The sequence below is a fragment of the Malaclemys terrapin genome, chromosome 6 (genome assembly GCF_027887155.1).
Source record: "Malaclemys terrapin pileata isolate rMalTer1 chromosome 6, rMalTer1.hap1, whole genome shotgun sequence".
Classification (NCBI taxonomy): domain Eukaryota; kingdom Metazoa; phylum Chordata; order Testudines; family Emydidae; genus Malaclemys; species Malaclemys terrapin.
In genome coordinates, this window is record NC_071510.1 from 115,619,114 (window position 1) to 115,639,839 (window position 20,726).

Genomic DNA, 20,726 nt, shown 5'->3' on the forward strand with positions numbered 1-20,726 from the left:
GTCTTCATTCAGATGCCTCAAAAAGAATCTAGGCAGTGGCTGCCCCATGTATCAAAGCATGTAAGGACATGTGATATGCTCATGTGACCCTGGACTCCATCTTGGGCCAGTAACTTTCCATAAACAAAGACTTTGTTTCAGACAGCAAGTTTCCAGGCACATGGCAAAGGACATAAAAGACCCCTGAGATATCTCCATTTTGCCTCTTTCCTGCCCTGATTCTCTGGACTGTGGATTTACAACTAAAAGATGCATTTTGAAATATGGACTGAGGACTTTCCGATATTTTGAAAATTACCAGAGCGACTTTACAAGCCTTCAGTCTATTCCATCACTGCAATTATTTGTATATATATGATCTATTAACCCCTTCTTCTATTATTAAACCTTTAGTTTTTAGTTACTAAAGGATTAGCATCATGATTATGAGGTAATATGAATTATATATCGACCTGGCTAAGTGGTTGATCTCTTGGGATTAGAAGGATCCTATATTTGATTAAATTGATTTTCAGTAACCACTCATTGTAGAGTCCAGTATGTGGGTGGGGAGCCAAAGGCTGGAATGCCTACAAAGACTGCATTTTTGGCTTCTTGTTAACCAGTGTGGTGAGACAGAAAGTTTACTGGCATGGTATAAACTAATGATAGAATAACCACCAGTTTGGGGTGAGTCTGCCTTATTTCTCAGCAGTTTGTCCTGAATTTGGCATCCTCAGCTGTGACCCAGTGAGAAACAATGATATGAGGGAAGGGTTATTAGTTTTCACCTGAAAAGAGGGAGGTTATTTCAACCATAGAAACAGCATGGAAAAAGGCACTGAAAATTGTTGGTACTCAGTGAAATAAACAAGATAAATGATGAAAAGTAAATTGAATGATTTTTTTAAAAATCTAAACCAAAGGAAATGGTTAAACTGAATATTCAGAATATATTCCTTAAAGGAAATGTTAATCTAATTCCTAATAATCAGAAAAGGAAATATTTAAAAAAAAAAACTTATGATTTTTAACCAAGTGCTATTCCTTTAAGAGAAGTGGCTTGGTCCAGGGGACTTTCATGCAGTGTTTTATATGTATAAATTCAACAAGCTGTAAAATATCCAACTATCTAAGTTCTTGCATAGGTGAGTTTCAAAAAGAGTTTATTTAAACTAGAACAAAGGAGTAACTCAGAACAATAGAAAATGTGCGAATGACAAAAATAGGAACAATAGCATATTGTCAATTATTCCACTATCCATCATAATCCACAATTTCCACCTTTTGTTCCTCAGAATTAGTGAACCTGAGTTTAAATCTAAGTGCTGCAATTTAAACACCAGCCATGATTAAAAAAAAAAAAAAAAACAGGTGTTACTGTGGCATTTAAGCTTTGTTTAGACACTTATTTTAAATACTACTATAGTCTTGCAACAAGTTTAGGGAGGCAGTAAACCAACATTTAGAGAAATAACAAGGTTCCACAAGTTATAAGGTTAATTCAAGTCTGCATGTCTCCAGGTGCAATCCCAATACAAATTCTTAAGAACTCATTTGGACTTCAGTGGGATTTGCCTAAGTAAAGAATTCAAAACAGCATAAAACTGACCATAACTGGCACAACCTTGATGCTTGTTAGAAAAGTGCTATAGAATTGACTCAAAATCCTACATTTTGCAAAAAAGAGTTACTATTAGATTTGGAACATTGCTGTAGAACATTGGCTGTAGTATCTGTAGTATTGAGCAGCAAACAGCAGAGGCTAACAGCGGGAGTTTGCCTGGGAGTTCGCCTAGGGAGAGCGCACTGAGGCTTTCATCTGCAGGTTTCTCTGAGTAGTTCCTGCAACAGTTGAGGAAGTTCTTAAGAGGACGGTGATATGGAAGGTGAGCGATCAGCTGTTGTCACCTGCACAGGCTGTGCCATGTTTGTCTTTCTTCCACAGGACAGAAGCGACTTTGTCTGTACAAAGTGCAAGCTGGTCTCCATATTCGGAGAGAAGGTTCGAGGGCTGGAGAAACGAGTATCAACTCTGCGTTGCATAAGGGAAAATGAAGATTTCCTGGACAGACGTCAGGAGATGCTTCTACGGCCACAATGTTCTGAAGATTCAGAGCAGGTGCAGCAGGGACAGAAGGATTGTGAAGAGGTTTGGCAGCATGTGACCTCCAGAAGGAGAAAGAGGAGCGTCCATGCACCAGCAATGGAGATACAGGTGAGCAATTGTTTCCATGTTCTCTCTACAGGTACTAATGCGGAGAGTGGACTAGATGACCCATCTGAGGGAAGGGAGCAGAAGGAGACTCCACTGATTGGAAGGCAAAAGATGCACTGTCCTAGGGATGGGGGTTCCACGACCACCACTCCCAAGAGGAGAAGGAGGGTGGTGGTGGTCGGGGACTCCCTCCTCAGGGGGACTGAGTCATCTATCTGCCGCCCCGACCGGGAAAACCGAGAGGTCTGCTGTTTGCCAGGAGCTAGGATACACGATGTGACGGAGAGACTGCCGAGACTCATCAAGCCCTCAGATCACTACCCCTTCCTGTTTCTCCACGTGGGCACCAATGATACTGCCAAGAATGACCTTGAGCGGATCACTGCAGACTACGTGGCTCTGGGAAGAAGGATAAAGGAGTTTGAGGCGCAAGTGGTGTTCTCGTCCATCCTCCCTGTGCAAGGAAAAGGCCGGGGTAGAGACCGTCGAATCGTGGAAGTCAACGAATGGCTACGCAGGTGGTGTCGAAGAGAAGGCTTTGGATTCTTCGACCATGGGATGGTGTTCCAAGAAGGAGGAGTGCTAGGCAGAGACGGGCTCCACCTAACGAAGAGAGGGAAGAGCATCTTCGCCAGCAGGCTGGCTAACCTAGTGAGGAGGGCTTTAAACTAGGTTCACCGGGGGAAGGAGACCAAAGCCCTGAGGTAAGTGGAGAAATGGGATCCTGGAAGGAAGCACAAGCAGGAGAGCGCAAGAGGGGAGGACTCCTGTCTCATGCTGAGAAAGAGGAACGATCGATGAGTTCTCTTAAGTGCCTATACACAAATGCAAGAAGCCTGGGAAACAAGCAGGGAGAACTGGAAGTCCTGGCACAGTCAGGGAACTATGATGTGATTGGAATAACAGAGACTTGGTGGGATAACTCACATGACTGGAGTACTGTCATGGATGGATATAAAAACTGTTCAGGAAGGACAGGCAAGGCAGAAAAGGTGGGGGAGTTGCGTTGTATGTAAGAGAGCAGTATGACTGCTCAGAGCTCCGGTATGAAACTGCAGAAAAACCTGAGTGTCTCTGGATAAAGTTGAGAAGTGTGAGCAACAAGGGTGATGTCGTGGTTGGAGTCTGCTATAGACCACCAGACCAGGGGGATGAGGTGGACGAGGCTTTCTTCTGGCAACTAGCAGAAGTTGCTAGATCGCAGGCCCTGGTTCTCATGGGAGACTTCAATCACCCTGATATCTGCTGGGAGAGCAATACAGCGGTGCACAGACAATCCAGGAAGTTTTTGGAACGTGTAGGGGACAATTTCCTGGTGCAAGTGCTGGAGGAACCAACTAGGGGCAGAGCTTTTCTTGACCTGCTGCTCACAAACAGGGAAGAATTAGTAGGGGAAGCAAAAGTGGATGGAAACCTGGGAGGCAGTGACCATGAGATGGTCGAGTTCAGGATCCTTACACAAGGAAGAAAGGAGAGCAGCAGAATACGGACCCTGGACTTCAGAAAAGCAGACTTTGACTCCCTCAGGGAACAGATGGGCAGGATCCCCTGGGAGAATAACATGAAGGGCAAAGGGGTCCATGAGAGCTGGCTGTATTTTAAAGCATCCTTATTGCAGTTGCAGGAACAAACCATCCCGATGTGTAGAAAGAATAGTAAATATGGCAGGCGACCAGCTTGGCTAAACAGTGAAATCCTTGCTGATCTTAAACGCAAAAAAGAAGCTTACAAGAAGAGGAAGATTGGACAAATGACCAGGGAGGAGTATAAAAATATTGCTCAGGCATGCAGGAGTGAAATCAGGAAGGCCAAATCACACTTGGAGTTGCAGTTAGCAAGAGATGTTAAGAGTAACAAGAAGGGTTTCTTCAGGTATGTTAGCAACAAGAAGAAAGTCAAGGAAAGTGTGGGCCCCTTACTGAATGAGGGAGGCAACCTAGTGACTGAGAATGTGGAAAAAGCTAATGTACTCAATGATTTTTTTGCCTCTGTCTTCACGAACAAGATTGCTGCACTGGGCAGTACAGTATGGGGAGAAGGTGGCCAGCCCTCTGTGGAGAAAGAAGTGGTTCGGGACTATTTAGAAAAACTGGACGTGCACAAGTCCATGGGGCCGGATGCGCTGCATCCGAGGGTGCTAAAGGAGTTGGCGAGTGAGATTGCAGAGCCATTAGCCATTATTTTTGAAAACTCATGGCAATCGGGGGAGGTCCCGGATGACTGGAAAAAGGCTAATGTAGTGCCCATCTTTAAAAAAGGGAAGAAGGAGGATCCGGGGAACTACAGGCCAGTCAGCCTCACCTCAGTCCCTGGAAAAAATCATGGAGCAGGTCCTCAAGGAATCAATTATGAAACATTTAGAGGAGAGGAAAGTGATCAGGAACAGTCAGCATGGATTCACGAAGGGGAAGTCGTGCCTGACTAACCTAATTGCCTTCTATGATGAGATAACTGGCTCTGTGGATGAGGGGAAAGCAGTGGATGTGTTATTCCTTGACTTTAGCAAAGCTTTTGATACGGTCTCCCACAGTATTCTTGCCGCCAAGTTAAAGAACAAACAAAAAGCATTTCTCCAAGATCTAACCACCTCTACAGTCAGCTAAGCAGAACTTTCTACAACCATGCATACCCTCACTCTCTTCTTGCTTACACTCATTTTATGTTTCCCCTTCCCCGGTGCACCACACACAAGGGCCTGAAAGGATTGCCGTCACAGGGGTTAGCAATCAGCAAGTCTGTGGGAGGCTGACCATGGGAGGCTGAGGCGGGACTTAAGATTTGTGCAGGGAACTACAGTGGGGGTTAGTGGGGAGCTGGAGTGGCATTAAAAAGGAAGCAACCTGGGCAGGAGACCAAGTTGCTAAAATCTGAATCACGGGTTGTCTAGGGAGGGGAGACAAGGAGTTGTAGCGAGAGTGACGTTGGCGTCATAACAGAAGGAATCAGCATGGAGCAAGTGTTCCAGTGGGTTCTGTTGTGTAGAAGAGTACTTCTTACTCCTTTACAAGTAACCAATGTCTGTGCTCTGTGTAGCGTTGGCTTTGAGCTCACCAGTCACATTACTTGGTTTCCTAGCATTGCTTTTCTGCTCTTTAGTTAAAAATCTGTACAAGTTACAGGGAGTCCACCAGAACGTTAAGCTCTCCCCAAAAATTCCTTCTGCTTAGTAATAGGAAAATAATAATTTGGGCTTCATTGACAGAACTATATAGAAAATACATGTCTGTGCTGCTGAATAAAATGCTGACAGTTTGAAGGCATTGCCTTAATTGTCAGGGGCTTCCTCCCTGCTCAGACTATAAATCTTAACATAAATCCTTAAGGAACCTGGAACCTTAAAATTCCACCTCTCTTGTAGAGGATTTTCTTGCCTGCCAGGTGCATGCCACTGAGCTACGGCAATGGTTAAAGTCCTTTCCTGCAGGATAGATGAGATCTTTGGGATGCAGGACTGCACAGAGCATCTAGAATAATGCAGCCCTTGCATTCCAGTTCACAATCCACCAAGAGAAAATTGGTTCTCATGACCACAATAGCTTGGACTATTGCCCACAAACAATTCAATCACACATTACATTTTGCTAGGATGCTTCATGGTCGGTCAACTTCTTTTGTTACTTTGTGATTCTTATTATTCCTGATTTTAATAGACAGCAGGACTTTTATTTTAAACCCCTATTGACTCAATTTCCTTTAGAATTGGAGAACTGGATTACTCATCTCTCTCTCTCATGCTGGCACAATCAACCTAATAAAAAATGATAATTTTACATAAGTGTTCAGACCTATTTCTGGACATTATTCCTTGTGTCGCTGATGAACTCTGGGAATTTCAACGAGGCTGTCAAAGTTCCTCTGCGATGAGAGAAGAATGTTCTAAGCAGTTGTATATCATGAAAGTAGGCCTTCTGATTTTGATATGCTGTATACACCTCTACCCCGATATAACAAGACCTGATATAACACGAATTTGGATATAACGCGGTAAAGCAGTGCTCCGGGGGGCAGGGCTGCACACTCCAGTGGATCAAAGCAAGTTCGATATAACATGGTAAGATTTTTTTGGCTCCCGAGGACAGCATTATATCGAGGTAGAGATGAACTAGAGATGAGCTCGAACTGCACATTTTGCCCCTGAAACAAGGTTTAGATCTGAATTTTGAACACCCCAAAGTGGAGCTGGACAGAACAGGGCTTTCAGTTCAGTTCATTATAAAGATAAAAGCCATTTGCAAAATCTGGATCTGGAGCCATGTTTGAATTTTGACCACCACCGAAGCTCTAACATTTTGATTTGGGCCCACCTGTCATATCATTTGGCCTTCTGCTTTTTAGAGCATACAGATGGTGACTTCCTGTTGGAGAAATGCACTAAGCCAAAGACCAAATATTAAAGATATATGAACATGTTGGAGTTCTGAAAGGAAAGTGGATGCCAAGGAGGAAAGACTTTTAGGAACTACCTGATTTCTGAGTAAAAGAAACAATCAATAAAAATGATTAAACCCATATTCATCAGTCAAATCAAATTTGCAGCTGAAGTGCAAGGTGAGCAACATTAATCTGTGGAACTCACTACCACAAGATATCCCAGAAGCAAGGAGCTCCCCAGACTGCATAAAGTATTAAACTTGTATATGAATAATAAGTACATACACAATTACATTAAAATAAGATAACAAATAAGGGAATCTCAGGCTTCAGGGTATAATCTAATTACCAAGGATTGTAGCTCAGCGGGCCAGTTTGCCTCTATTATATTCATGGTTTTACATTATATTCTGCTTTATTATATTCAGCTTTAATGCAAGGAACCTACAGGCTTGTATCCTGTAAGACATTGGCTTCAGCAGTTAGCATGAGGCTTGAGGCCTATGAACTTTGGCATAGATAAACTTAGGTAACCCATATATTTTGGGGAACTAGAAGTAGAGTGTAAGGGGGAATTTTGTCCATAATGACATCAGCAAACCACAGAAACATGAACTAACACCATCTTCTGGAAGATTTTGGATGGAACAACCAAATCGCAAGAGTGCCATGGCAATGAACTGACATATATGATAATGAGTTAAAATCATAAATATACTAACCTATAGATGGACACCTTAATATTAGTAAGGGGAGAAACCCCTATGGAATATGCATTAGACATGGTAACGTCCACGTAACATACTATAAAAGCTGCAGCCCAGTCTATGGGCAGGAGGAGAGGGAGATGTAGCCCTTGAGAGGGGCCAGAATGATGGCCATTGGTGAAGATGACAGTGATGAGGAAAATAATGGCTAACATTTCAGGTTATTCAGGGGCTGGTGTAAGTATGAGGGTTCAGATCTACTTTCTGTATTATCTCTATCTATCTTACTGAGTTAGAGTGTGTGTGTGATTTTGCTGGGGGCTTAGGATGGGAGTGGGAGGGGGCAAGAGCTTCTGCCCTTCAGGGGAACTGGGGTTCAGCGCTTTAGGCCAGTGGGAGAACTGTGGCTGAGGGCTTCAGCCCCACAGCTCTGCTCCTGGTTTCAGCCCCATGGGGGTGCTGGGGCTCAGGGCCCCATGCTTCAGTCGCAGGGCCCCATGGCCCCCTGAAACCAGCTCACGGCCCCTTAGTGGGTGGCAGTCCCCTGGTTGAGAACCACTGACTTTCAGAAACCTGCAGTCCATCGTGTGCTTGCCCAGAGACCAAGAGAATTCTAGCTGAGCCAGTCAGAATTCCTCCTCCTAATTATAACACAGACCAAAGAGATGGTTGCGGCCCCAAAGAGTTTACAATCTATGTCAATTCTCCTCAGGCTCTTACTGCAAAGTAGCTCAGCTAGTGCTTATAGCCCCACTCTGCCCCACACAGAGGCTTGACAGATGTGGTAGTGACAGATGTGGTAGTGACAACGGCAGCACTGTATTTAAGATGCATTTATTACTACAGTTAAAATCTAGGGTGAAAGATGTGGCATCTTAGTCAGAGGTGTCATAAACCAGTTATAGCACCCACAGTATGCTAGCCACCTTGCGGACCATATGGGACAGACACTCCCTGCCCTACAGACCATGTAATCTAATGGGAGCACCAGTGGTTAAAGTAAATTGAAACAGGAGAAGGAGGGGGGATATAGGGGAACAGCACTCCCCAAACCAGGGAGAGAAGGGGGAGCTTTCTTTCCCTCTACTTTTACCAGAGGAGGGAGAGTGGTGCTTCTCCTCTCCCCCACTCTAGCCCTAGCCCATCCTTCCCTTAACCCAGGGCCAGCTCCAGGCACCAGACGACCAAGCACATGCTGGGGGGGGGGGCTTGTTATGGCGGGGCAGGGTTTGGTTTTTTTTTTTTTGCTTGGGGCGGCAAAAAAGTTAGAGCCGGCCCTGCCTTAACTTGTAGTAGATATGATAGAACACAGACAAGCTTCAAACAGGTGAGAAACAGAACAAACTGCAAAAATAAGCTCATGTGATAACTTGTTTGTTATGCACGTATTTTAGACTATGTACAAAATTTGTTATTGTTGTAATTTTATACCCAGCCCACTAAAACCCCCTTTCCAGGGCAAAGTGCCCTTTACCCAGAATCCTCCATCATCCCTCACCATCCCACCTCTCTGCCGACCTCCCTCACCATCCTCACTCTACCAGGCAACTGAACAACCACAGAGATTAATGGTGGATTTTAACTTCATAATCCTTCTTTGTGGGTGAAGACAACTTCAGAGATTGTCAGCATGGATACAAACAAGCCTACAGTGGAAGATTTGACAGATGAAGTGTGCTAGCCACAGCAAGGAGAGAGATTCCAGAGGATAGAAGACGAGAGACTGAGGAGAATGACATGGAGACTTACTGTTCCAGGCATGCTGCTGAAAAAATGTACTGCTTGTCCACAACAATGAAGTGCCAGTAATGTGGGTGAATGGCAAAGACCTACTTGTTCTACTGGTGAGATGACAGTTTTACAAAATAGCAGTTTCTGAATTAAAACAAAGCAGAATGATTGGGGTTTCTTAATGTAATGATTACAATATTTGTAAGAGTTTAATATGACCCATATTTTTTAAACACCATGAATAGAAATTTATTCACTTAAATATACAGAAATCCATTATTGAGCATTTCACATAAAGGACTCCTCAAAATTAGCCTCACTGCAATGAAACTAACTGGGGAACAAGTAGCCCTTGGTTCCATTTTGAAGAACCCTTTTATCTGGGATGGCTGCTTATTTTGTACAAATGTGAGTGTACCTGAGCATCCCAATTATCAGAACCATATGAACCAGCTTCACCAGTCCATTCTGGCTGATTGTGCTGCTCCGGTAATGCAAAGCAGCCATAAACCCACATTAACTGTCCTGTTAAGACAGATTTATTGTTACCGTGCATCACTGGAACTGGGTAAAGCAGTTGGAGCATCCTATTGAAAATGGACCATAGGTTTGTTTGGGTCACCGAAGAACTAAGCAGTGTCCTTAAACATTTTAATATCTTTTTAAATACATAACCCATGTCTGAGTTCAGAAAGGCAAACGCAAAGATGTAGACAGTGCGAGTGCCTTTAATAAAGACTTCCAAAACAAGCCAGCTGTTCTGAGCCTGTTGTGTTCTCTAATAAATAACCTTCTCGAAGGAAACTATGGCTTTGATGTCTGCGAGTCACTCCCAGCTGCCTACTGCCAGCAAGAAAACATCACAAAATCCAATTTGATGAGAGTCGCCAATGACACTGTCAAGAAAGTACACTGCTGTACATCAGCCTTAAGTGAGTGAAGGAATTTCAAATTGTACACGTTCAAATGCTGCAATTCTGAGTTCACATGTGGTGACTCTGACAGATCCTTTTCAGCTGACCCGTCACCTCCAACTCCACCTTAAAATGAGAGCCAGGGTATTAGCAGCAAACAAGATTGTAGCTTCATTGTATTAGTGACTGTACAAGCCCTGAGTAAGACAGTACGCCTATTTACATGTACTGAGATGGAAACCACTTAGTCTTGTCCCATAATTAACATTCCTGCTGTGATAGCATTCATTCCCCAAACCACTCGCATTTAAATTCTTCTGACTGATCTGAACCACTTGCTTCTGGGATCCCAGAATGGCTGGGAAAAGGAAAGCAACCACAGAACAGCAAACACTCTCAGTCAGGAAGAAGTCGTACCTCCGGGATGCTACTATGTGCACACAGATGCGATGCAGCACAGAGCAGCATTCGGAAAGCAATTTGTAGCCCTTTTCATTGTGATTGACAAGCCAATTAATGCCAAAAATTGCCTTTACAAAGTAGCTTCGGCAACTCTGAGCACCGCACTCCAGTGACAGCACACTCATTAAGTTTAATCTGTCCAGCTAAATTACAAATTCTAGATGCTATCAAAGGGTATCCACATCCTGTCAAAGTGGTTTCAACTATGTGTATGCATAAACACATGCACATTAGAGCTTACAAACAGTTTGGGAATCCAAGTCCATATGCAATGGCCATACTAGGCTCTGAACCAATGTCAAAGTTTTACAAGACAGTTTGGCAGGGACTTAGAGACCACTGCAATGCAATGGTCAAAGTGAAGTTACTCCGGATTTACCCAATGTAATTGAGATCAGAATCTGGCCTTACCATCTAATACTAGGTACACGCTGGATATGATGTTAGCTATCCCAGTCTAGTCAAGTGTCCTAGAAGGAAACAAACAAATCTGGCTGATCAAAGCCACTTTGTGGCTCCAGGGAAAGTGATTTCTGGTGTTGGGTGACATAAAATCATCTCAGGTATAAATTATTGTATTTTGGGGAAAGGGAAAATAAATTCAAATTAATATCAACTGAGTTATTGCACTGTGGGTCTCAGTGCATGAACACTAATTTTATTCTGTGACACTGATTTGAGAATGCAGACTTGAGGGGGAATAGTCCTAACTCAATTCACAAACCTATTATCATGTAGTTCCCCTGAAACTAATGAGATTTATGTAACTAAAGTCCCAACACGTGCATGTTCTTTTGTGCAGGAGATAGATTGTAAAGTATGATTTCTCATACTCATGTGCTTTTAGCTTTGATATATATATTTTAATAAAGGAAGTTGCCTTCCTGCAAACTGTACTTAATGACAAAAGTTACCATTAAGGACAACCATCACTTCAGTTGATGATGAGATATCATCCATAAAATCCGTCAAAAAATTGTTATTTCAAAAGGGCAGTTTCATGGCTTCCCAATTATAGTTATGACTCGTTTTTTGCAGAGGGGAGAAAAGCAGTACGTTTCTTTTGTATGTCTTGTGAACAGTTTTTTGACACATTTAAATTGCTTAGAGTAGGTTTCCTTTCAAAACAATAGTGGTGGCTTATTATTAGAGCTTATAATGGAAACATTCATAGATGAAGTTCAAGCACAGTACTTTTGCTCAGAAGACTATGGGTAAAATCCTGGCCCCCTTGAAGTCAAAGGCAAAAATCCCAACAGGATTTTCACTCTCTGCCTACATAGGTCCCTAGAGCCCATAATCACTGTATCAGAGCACCTTGCAAATATAAGGATGACTGTCACTCTCTTCTTCTTCCCTGAAGGCCTGGAAGTGGATTTTCATGTTGGTTTTTTGTTTTGTTTTTTTAATACTGCTCCCACTTTTGCTTTGACACTAACACATCTGGTGCTTATACTGACTCATTTCCCAAACACAGTATCAGTAGCTACATTCTCCCTAAAGCCCTGGATTATGTAGCAAGGTTCTCCAGTTTCATACAAATTGACATAGTTTGATTTGAAATTTTCACCCAGAGTCAAGAGGAAGTCTCCCTATTAAGGACAGCATTTACGCATGTGCTTAATTTTAAGCACCTGCAGTAGTCCCTTGAGACTTAAGTACATGACAAATGTTAAGCACCTGCTTAAGTGTTTTCCTGAGTTGGCACCCAGATTCTGATCTTTGTTACAATGAAAAGTGGTCTATAAATTGTGGTTGTTTATCAGTGAAAAAAAATGAAGGACTAGAAACAAATGGCAAATGAAAATTACATGACTGTACTAGAAGGATTGATCTGTACACTTACTACTTATAATCACTTAAAATCCATCTTTCTGTAGTTAATAAATCTGTTATATATTTTTTACCTAAAACAGTGTGTTTGACGTGCAAGGGAAATCTGCTGAGAAACAAGGGCTGGTGCAGGTCCTCTCCACGTTGGGGGGGACTGGGTAATAAATTTACACTGGCCAGGATTCTGATCAGGGCAAGACAAGCTCTGGGGTCCTAGGCTGGGGAGCTGGGGGGAATTGGGTGGAGCCTCTCTATTGTTGGTTCATGAGGAGCTGGTGAAAGCATTCATGTAACTAATATGGGTGTGTCCCTGCCTGTGGATGGCTGTGTGAGTGCAGGACTTGGAGGGGTTTGGAGCTTGTCAAAACATCACAGTGTGAGAGGCATAGGCACCAACTTGGTGGGTGCTCTGGGGCTGGAGCAACCACAGGGAAAAATTGGTGGGTGCTCTGCACCCACCAGCATCTCCCCACCCCACCCCAGCTCACCTCTGTCTCCAACTCCTCCCCTGAGTGCGCGGCGTCCCCACTTCTCCTCCCAGTGCTTGCCACCGCAAAACAGCTGTTTTGTGGCGTAACAAGCTGTGTGAGGGAGGGAGAGGAGCGGGAATGTGGTGCGCTCAGGGGAGTAGGTGGGGAAGAGGCGGGCCGGGGCTGGGATTTAGGGAAGGGGTCCAATAGGGGAAGGGAGGGGGTGGAGTTGGGGCAGGGACTTTGGGGAAAGGGTTGGAATAGGGGTGGGGCAGGGGTGGAGTCGGGATGGGCCGGGGGCAGGGGTAGGTCGAGCACCCACTGGCACCAGGAGAAGTTGTCGCCTATGGTGAGAGGGATCCCAGTTTGGTAAGCCAAAGGGTTCAGCAGTACCCCAGTTAGAGGTTGTACCCAGCGGAACCCATCACACTAATCCAAAGGCCAATGGAAAGATACCAATTGACTTCAACCACCTTTGGATCAGGCCCTAGCAGAGTAGACAAGGGAGAACCTGGCACAAACCTGACACAATAAATTAAACTATTTCTTATCAGTGAATTGTTATGCTTTAAAAATATACTATTTCCCAAGTACCACCAGTAATAATAATTTTGTAAAATGCTTAAAATGCGGATTAGATATTTATGAGAAAATGTGTATTTCTGTTTCATCATTATTTAGCCCCAGCTAATGAGCACTGAAAATAAAGTAGAATCTGCTAAAGTCTGGTCTGACACAATACAAATGATGATGCTTTCATTTAAAATGCATAGCCAGAGATTTTTAAATGGAGACTCGCTAGGTCAAACTCATCTCTGGTGTAACACTACTGATGTCACTAGCATTCTATCAGGGATTAATTTGGCCTATGATTGAGCTATGAACAGAGTACAAAATAGTAATAGGAACTGAGTAGTGTTACCAAAAAATTGCACTTCTTTGCATTTGAGTCAAGCGTAGTAAGACAGTGAAATCCACTGGTTACCTACTCAACTAGACAGAAAATATTTACAATACTGTTGTTCCACAGACAAGTATTCCTTCATTGCACCATCTCATTCTCTAATGGATGGCCTCTGACCCAGTGACTGAAGACTTCAAAGTGTGGCTACCACATTGCTAAAAATGATGTATTATAAATCCTTTAAAGGAGGATGCTTTACAAGTCAAATGGACCAGATAGAGGACTTACATATACACATCATAAGGAGAAAACCAAATATCACAAAAACTGAATAGTGCTCCAGTTTTTAAATCTGCAGACCTGCTATTATATACTGGATAAAATAAGTCTTAGCTATCATTCAAAGGGCAATCACATTGAAGAAGATTTCTGGTTAGAAAAAGCTTTAAAATAACAGAAACATTGGATCAGAACAATCCAATGGAGTTACTCAGGTAGAAATAGTGCCCAGTAAAAGTATTCTAGATTGCCTTCAGAGTATGGCTTTCACAATTTGACAGCTACATTTACTTCCACTTAAAAAGCCTGGCTACATGTTGAGATGGTACCTTCACATCCAGAATCAGCACGGGGCGGTCCTACTAGATCACTGGTACTCACTGAATGGGCAATGGCTGGGTTGCACTAATGGTAATGCAATTAGAGAGGGATAATGGGAGTCAGAATCACCAACCCCCCATTATATCACAACCTGTAACTTTCACTCATGCAGGTTTCCCCGGTAGGACAAATTCTGTTCTCACACTAGTTTAAAGCTGGAGTCACTTCACATCAATGAAGTGACTCCTGATTTAAACAAGTAAAACACAATTTGGCCAATAGCCGTCAGTACAAGTACCTGCATGACTATAGACTACTCAGATGAGAAAGGGTTGCCAGATAGGACCCTGTGTCCTACTCCATTTGGCAAACATTTATTCCCCCCTACACACACTATGTTTTCAAAGCAGCTGAAATCCATCAGTGTGTTTGTGTTTAACAAATGCAGTGTCAAAAGACCCACTAATATAGGCATAGTTCTGGGAATAACTGCTGCCTTCAGACCAGCAGAGGGCATGTTAAACATTGTTTTGTATACCAACATCAGTAATGCTGACCCAATTTGGTTTTTAATTTCTTTACAATTAAATAGTAGAATTAAAAGAAAAAATAAGACCTAGAGAAAATTCAGAGCCTCTCTTCAACTTACAGTAGAATTTTTTTAGACTGTAAACATCTAGGGGGCAGGATCAGGTCTCCGCTGTGTTCCATACTGCGTCGTAAATAAAAATGATCAGTTGCAGAGCATAAAATCTTTGAAGATTTTTTTTAAAGAGGGCATAAATTCGTTCCATTGTTAAGTAAATGATCTACAAATACTTTGCCCATGGATACAGCTACTTAGCAATTGACAGTGTGCGGTTGCAGGTGCTTTCTAGACAGTTTGAGATAGTAATACAGGTTAACAGACTAGTGCATTAGTCTCATTGACATTCCAAATGAAAGGTGATGTTTATGGCTGTTTGATAATTTTAAATCTATTTTATATCTATATAATTTAGTAAAATACAAACATGGTGTGGCATATTCTACTCTCAGTGGCACCAAGAAAACTCAACTGACTTCAGTGCTATCACATGAATATAACAAAGCTCTTAATCTTTGCTTCCTGAGCTCTCCCGGCTACCTCCTTTCTCAATTACTGTGGACATCACCATCATCCTGCCTATCACTCAGGCCCATAACCTGGTGTCATCTTTGACTTGGACTTCTCTCTAGGTTCATCCAAGATCAATCTAAGTCCTGCCAAGTCTTTCTGCAAAACGTCTCTCAGATATGGCCTTTCCCAGCCATCTGCATAGCTAGAACTATTCCAGACTCTTATCTTGCATGTCGATTACTGCAACATGCTTCTGTCTGGCCCTGACAAATGCAATCTTGCCCCACTTGTATCCATTCAGAATGCTGCTGTAAAGATCATTTTCCTAGCCTGTCACTTTGACGACCACCTTTGCATCCCTCCATTGGGGTTTTCTTCTATATTGCATCAAACATAAGTGGCTTCTATTAACTTCCAAGGCCCTTTATGGCCTATCCCCACCCTACCTATCATATCTCATTTGCTACTGAGATGTCAACTTTCCCCTCTGACCAGCCCAGGATGCTACTCTCCATTGCCCAGCTCTTAAATGTTCAAAGTATCACCTTTGTACTTTCTTCCAGGCTGCCCCTCACTCTTGGGAAGAGCTTCTGATAAACCTAACTCATTATCCTCCTTCCAAACCCTTCTTAAAGCTCTCCTTTGCTGTGATGCCTACAAAAACTGTAACAGTTTGCTGGTGCATTGATACCACTGCCTTTCATGCTGACCAATATTGTCCCATTGTTTCCTTGTAACTCCCCATCTATATGCATCTGTTGTCTCTTGCCTTATACTTAGATTGTGAACTCTTTGGGGCAGGCACCATCTTTTTGTTCTGTGTTTGTACAGCGCCTAGCACAATGGGGTCCTGGCCCATGACTAGGGCTCGTAGGCCCTGTGAGAATACAAATAATAAAATAATAATAACTGTAGACATAGTTGTGGAGAATGCATCATGCAAGAGATGGATAAGATACATAATCTTTCACATCGTAATTGCCAGGTTGCCAGTATGAATTCAGCCTAAGTGAAAGTTGTTGTCATATCACAACAGCCAGTGTGAAACGCATTAATTAGTGGCTTCCGACTCATTCATCGTACGCAGGTAGCGTCATCATAAAAATCACCGCCATCCTGGGCAGTCTAGTAATCAATCTCTACAAAGAGGCCAAAGAGGGGATGAGTATGGAGATGGGACGACCTTTTAATCCCTAAAGGAGAATGGGTGGAGTACACAGTCAGAGTAGTCGCAATGAGGCATCATCTGCTCTTCAGAAGTATTAATCCAGCATATTTCAGACTAAAATTTTTTAAAAACAGACAAAGAATCCCCCAAATGATTCAAGTGAGTGGCTCACAAACATCCGTTTATTTTCACAGCACTCCTGTGAGATGGGTTGGGGAAGAGTGTTATCCCATTTTATAAATGGGAAACTGAGGCAAAGAGATCAGGGTCAAAAGTATCCACTAGTTTGGGGCATCTAAATTAAGATGTTAGGACCTGAATTTTCAGGATACTTTTTTAGCACTTTATATATCCAAAGCACAGCTCTGATTAAGTCCAGTTGCAGCAGCGAGTGCTTAGCGGATGTCAGGGTCTCAAGCTAGGCACCCAGAAAATAAGGAACACACAATTAGTGACCATCTGTGAAAATCTGGCTTAAGTGACTTGCCCAGCATCACACAAGAACTCCATGGCAGAGGCAGGGATAGAACCCAGTTCTCCAGGCCAGCATTCAACAGCCACAAGACCATCCTTTCTCTGCCTGCAGGCCCCTGTCTTAATCATTACTCTCCTTCCAACTTCTGTAGTAAACGAAGCAGGGGTCCTACAGACAAAAGTCTCTTTCACTGCACAACCCTGAGTCACCCCCCAGAGCAGGATGAGGCAATGTATAATAAAAGACTGTATCATAATGCATACGCACGAAGGGCGGAATTAAAGTTGCAAAGGCAGGTGTTAACTTTTGAGTGCTTGATAATGCACCCTTAATAATGTTCTTTTGAACGTAGTTTTTGTGTATATAATTGTAAGTGTAGGACAGGTACACAAAGTTATACATTAATTCTGAGACACACATAGGCTCAAGTGAAAGCCCCAGGCCTTGACACCTCACACAGCTGAGGCAAGTGGATGAGAATTTGGACCCAGATTCAAATTTCACGTCATGGGTATTAGCTCTATAACAAGACTGAGCCAATTCATACACTCCTGAATTTTTGGAGGACTAGAGTTGAAATGGAGATCTAGATCCAGATCCGAAACTACATCGTTCTAATCAACATCTAATCTAAGGGTAGAGCTGGGAAACATTTTTTGGCCAAAATATTTTTTCCCCCAGTGACAAATGAAGATTCGGTGACACCAAAACATTTAGCAAATTTGTATCATTTTCACCAAATTGTTTTGCTCAAAACAAAATCCTTCAAAAAGAACCCCTCAAAATGTTTTGACATTTTCAAAATTACTTTAATTAAAAGAATTTAAATGAAAATCAAAAATATTTTAAAATTATCAACATTGAAGTGAAACATTTTGATTTTGTTCAAAAGAAACCTTTTGTTTGATCTGAAACAATTTTTTTTATTTACTTTTCAATTCATTGGAATTTCCAAAAAAAACTCTTTTCACAGTGATTTTTCTTTTGTATTTTTCAGAATTGCCAGTGAACCAAAGAATTCATTATTTGCACAGTTCTAATTCTGAGATACCGTCACTTTCTAAGTAAAGTGGGAGTGAAATAATAGTGTAGAAGCCAAAATAGCCTTGATTTGTGCACCAATGACAGGTGTTTTCTACTGCTTCAATGTGTTTGACTATACTATAATATACTATAAAATATAGAAATACACAGATTATGTATATTCAACAAGTATTAGACATGAAAGGTTGAAGAGGTTATTTAGTTCATTACATCCCCACAGTATGACATTGGAGGATTCATTCTGATTTCACTGTTTCCTGTCTGCAGAAAATATTGGATCATGGACTTTTATTACCAAGTAACACAATCTGAATTGTATCTAGCTATTAAATTAAATCACGTGGAAATTATTCACTGTATTTAAAATAGCTATAAGGGACACTACAAAAAAAAAACCCTCATAAATCCTCAGGTCTCATTGTGACATCTTACTCTTAACTCTATGGGAATTTTGCATCTAAGTTGTGTTCTAACTCTCTTAAAAAGAGAAAAGAATATGGAATACAACATTCCACCCCTAACCCCAGAGAATGCTTTAATTTATATGTCTCTGCAAAAATATATTTTAGATTGTTTAAATTATGGCCCAAATTTAGCAGTCATGCACATGTTGTTATAAACTACAGCCCTTTTACTACCTATAAGGGCATGTCTACACTTACCTCCGGAGCGATTGATCCATGGGGTAGAGTGATTTATCGCATCTATTGAAGACGCAATAAATCGACCACCGAGCGCTTTCCCGTCAACTCCAGTACTCCACCGGAGCAAGAAGCGTAGAGTTGGCCGGGGGAGTGTCAGCAGTCGACCTACCGCAGTGAAGACACTGCGGTAAGTAGATCTAAGTACGTCGACTTCAGCTACTCACATAGCTGAAATTGCATAACTTAGATCGATCCCCCCCACCCCCAGTGTAGACCAGGCCTTAGACTCACCTATGAATTTGGCCCATTGCCAGTTGAATTTTGGTCATTACAAATTAAAAACACTGACTTTTTAAATCAATCCATTTAAAGTTATAAAATCTGATTCTTTTTTAGTGTACAGTTGCCATTTATAAGTCATATTGGTTGTTTGGATTTTAGAGAAATGCAATCAAATTATTTTTACTCTTAGTAAAGTAAACACTTCTAGCATAGATTGGGATTGGGCCAAATCCTTCTCTCCTTACTCACACACATAGTCCATTGACAAACAGTAGTCACATCCACTGAAGTTCAAACTGCAATCAAAACTTCTTTCATTAAACTTATTTCCAACTGGCATCCAGTGCTCTATATGCCCTTGAGCAATCTGTATGTCAGTTCTGTGGAAGCTATGTCTATACAGGCAGTGTAGTTAAAGGGAAATTGCAATCAAATCTATAAGATTATCACAAACCTTTTAATGGCCAACAAAATTGGCCATCTAGACCAAATACAACTTGCTTCAATGATAGGGAAAAACCGGTCTATGATCTGTTTCCAAGATTACATCTGACTACTGTTAACATTGAATGTGAACCTTATACGTAGGAAGCAATCCATTGGCTTCACAGTTAAGATTCATGAATATCTCTGTACCCTTCTAGCAAGGAATGAATGACATATCTGAAGGGACTTGAGAAAACTAGAGATATGTTCAGAAAATATGCTGCATCGCGTCAGTGATTACAAAGAAAATAAGCAGTTCTTCAACCCTGCGAATGGAGTACACGTAAAACAGTTGTGAGCTTTGCTCATAGCATCCAGCAAAATCCATTTCCCATCCCAGGCAAGGAAGAAAAAGTCACAAAGGGGAAAAAAAAATCAGCTATCCTCATCAGAATCTACCATCTCAAAAGCTGGAAGAACACACACAATGTCTTCCCAGTATTTAGGATTTTTCAGGCATTTGCTAGACATTTTCCACAACGGGCGAACAGAAGATCCAGGTTTCTCTTCCTAGATCAGCTCATCAACGGTTTCCTTCCCCTCTCTGAAGGGGGACTACAGTGCAAACCAAAGGAACAAGCAGTGATGAACAGCATAATAAAGATATAAAACACATACTTACACTTTTGGTGTACAATATTCCCAGGTCTCACTAGCTGGAAATAACTAGCCCATTTCTTTATGGCACTGTTGCTCCCATCTGAGCTACAGAAATATAAAAACATAACAACATGTAACAATAATATAAATGACTGAGAGGCTGGCAATAAATAAGGATGAAATAAGCAGCTCTAAGGCTTTTATAATCTAAGAATCCTTATGATAAATGGTAGATAAATGAATACCTTGCAGGTTTCAGGATGAAAATGATGCTCCAAATGCTGCTCCTTGTCTTGTGTAACAGCTAAGGAAGCTCTGTGCCACTGACATGCTGCCAGGCAGCATTTCATATAGGCATTCGTGGGGTCCTAGTGCCTACCCAAGATATTTCTATTCCCTTTTATATTCAAATAGGTTCACGTTTCACTGATCTGGTGCTAGTGACAGAATCCTTACGGAGAGCTTCCAGTTTCTGATGCTGATGTGCTGTTTCTCTTTTGTATGTATTAATAAGGACGTCTCCTCTGTAGTGTTTTGGGATTCTCCCTCTTTGCAATAAGTTTCTTCTACCTTTACAGCTGCACAGAAAGTTTGCAAAAGAACAGCCACATGACTTGTTCCTGGCTCTGTTGCAAACTCAGCTCCCATTGAGTAAGCCTTTGATTTATGGCTTCTTGGGGAAAGTAGTGAAATTTACAGCCTTGCACAGTCAGGCTATGAAAGTAGGTAGAATTTCACA

General features: G+C 42.0%; 1 protein-coding gene across 1 annotated transcript in view; it reads right to left on the minus strand.

Moving 5' to 3' along the window:
- RAB27B (RAB27B, member RAS oncogene family) overlaps window positions 1–20,250 on the minus strand; it is a 226,879-nt gene extending 206,629 nt beyond the window's left edge. The window contains exons 1-2 of the mRNA XM_054031394.1: window positions 20,233–20,250; window positions 20,010–20,092 (exon numbers count right to left, since the gene is read on the minus strand). The gene's annotated coding sequence lies outside the window, so the exon portion shown is untranslated. The remainder of the gene's footprint in view (window positions 1–20,009; window positions 20,093–20,232) is intronic.
- Between the last annotated feature and the right edge of the window lie 476 nt (window positions 20,251–20,726).